General features: G+C 39.6%; 1 protein-coding gene across 1 annotated transcript in view; it reads left to right on the plus strand.

Annotated features, from left to right (window-relative positions):
- CAMK1D (calcium/calmodulin dependent protein kinase ID) overlaps positions 1-2436 on the plus strand; it is a 153544-nt gene that overhangs the window by 149687 nt on the left and 1421 nt on the right. The window lies entirely within an intron of this gene.

Consider the following 2436-nt stretch of genomic DNA (forward strand, 5'->3'; position numbering starts at 1 on the left):
AGATGGTCAACAAAGCAGCCCCTTGGGGAATTCATGTCACGAATACCTGAAGATTTATTCCCATTTTGGAATTCAGTATCTAAATACATCTTCAGGGGAGGAGTCTGGGCTCCATCATCACTATTCTGATCAGGGATATGTGGTTCAAATGGGAATAATACGGGCTTGCAAAAAAGATCATTAGAGTGAATCTTTTTTGAATTTATTGGATTTATTTATTATGGCCCCAGATCAGCATAAGAAGGTAGAATTTTTTAAAAGATAAAAAAAAGATAAAATACACAAAATTAAAAATATTTGAGAGAGATAGATAACTAGATAGGTAGATGATAGATAGATAGATAGATAGATAGATAGATAGATAGATAGATAGATAGATGATAGATAGATGATAGATCAGATAGGTAGATAGATAGAGGTAGGTAGGTAGGTAGGTAGGTAGGTAGGTAGGTAGGTAGATAGATAGATAGATAGATAGATAGATAGATGATAGATAGATGATAGATCAGATAGGTAGATAGATAGATAGAGGTAGGTAGGTAGGTAGGTAGATAGATAGATAGATAGATAGATAGATAGATAGATGATAGATAGATGATATATAGATAATAGAAATCAATTGATCGATCATAGATAGATGAGATAGATGATAGATAGATGATAGATAATAGATAGATGATAGATAGGTAGATAGATAGATAGATAGATAGATAGATAGATAGATAGCACAAGATTCTTTTAAAAAGCTTTCAAAAGGTGAAAAACATTAAATAAATACAAAAAACATTGAAAAGTTAATATACGGCTAACTAAATCTACCACAATACAAAACATTCTTAACTTACAAGTTAAATACTCATTAAGGCTGCCAATCTCTGACTAATAAAGATTTGATTGGTAAAGAAATCTTTTCTTTCAGTCTGTTCTAAATTTCTTTCCCTGTGGGAAGAGGGGTTAAATGTTAGATCTTTCCTTCTGTTGGAAGAAAAATCCAGTCCAGTTCCAATCTGGGAGAAAGACGCTGGAAATAAAATGGAGGCAGGCTGCAGGAAAGGAGGTTTCTTTCTATTTAGCAGCCAGAAACTTCAGTTCCAGCTACATGTTTTGGGGGGCGGGGCGGGGGGGGGCAGCTGACAAAATGGAGGTGAGATGCTTGTTTGTTGTGAAATATGCTGAGTGTGCCCTTTCCATATTCTAATTATTGTTGCCTGACTCCCTTTGTGGCTGGGAGGTCCCTTGGAGCTGGGTGGGGGAATGTAGATTTTAGGAGTCTTTGTTTTTCTACTCTTTAATCCTATCAGCTCCAGCCTTCTGGGGGAGCTGTGGCTGAAGGCGTTTGGTTTATGAATAGGATGGCCTGGCTTTCTTAATGGGTACAAAATATCCATTTCTAAAGACATCAGGCTTCTGCTTGAGGCTGCTTTCCTATAGCAAGAAGACTGAGGCTGCTTCCTGACTTTAAGAACACATTTCTCCTCTTTAACTTTAGGGGAAATACAATATTCTCCCGAAGGTGCTTTTTTCAGGCCTTCCTCTTTTTTTCTTTGAAGGCATTTCGCTTCTCATCCAAGAAGCTTCTTCAGCTCTGACTGGATGGTGGAGATGAGAAGCAAAGAAGCTTCTTGGATGAGAAGTGAAGAAGCTTCTTGAATGAGAAGTGAAATGTCTTCAAAGAAAAAACAAGAAAGTCCTGAAAAAAGCACCTTTGGGACAACGATGACCTGGATGACTGAGAATCTCTATAGACTCCTTCTTTTAATATTCCCCAAAATGTATCTCATTCTCAAGGGAGAGGGGAGCTTCCCACACTCCCCAACTTATATCTTTGTTGTGGTTAGCTGCAGCAGGTGCGGATGGCTGAGGAGACTGAGGACTCAGATGAGGGGCCAGGACCATTAGGGAGTGGACTGCTGCCTTCAGAAATTGTGGGGCTGGCAGCAGCGATGAGGAGGTTCCCGAGGAGCCTGTGCCAAGTGCGCATGCACACAGGATTGCTCACAGCAAAGAGCATCTGCAGCAGCACGGGCGACTCAGGAGTAAGGCTGCAAGGTAATGGCCCCTCCTTCAAGAAGATAAAAGCCAGTTGTGAAGCGAACATTCTTTGCAGGAAGCAAAGACATTTTGAAACTCAGCCTCGTGGATATTACAGTATTTTAAGTTGATATTTGAAGACTCTTGTGTTGTGAAATATTTCTTATCTGTGATTTTTGGCAGTCTCGTGTGGTTTTGGCAAGGTTTGCTTATCAAAGTTAATTAGTTTGCAGCAGCCTTTTAACTGGGGATTCGTAAGACGCATTAAAAGCTTTCTGTTCCCTTTGCTTCGTGTTTGTCTTATTGGAAAAGGGTTTGGGTCAGAACAGTCTTCTGAGAATTGTATCCATCGATTGCATGGATGTTGATTGGTGATGTTGCTTCTTTTTCTCCCTCCTCCTTCAG

This window comes from Pseudonaja textilis, chromosome 5 (genome assembly GCF_049901715.1).
Source record: "Pseudonaja textilis isolate UNSWEBS1 chromosome 5, rPseTex1.2, whole genome shotgun sequence".
Taxonomy (NCBI): Eukaryota; Metazoa; Chordata; class Lepidosauria; order Squamata; family Elapidae; genus Pseudonaja; species Pseudonaja textilis.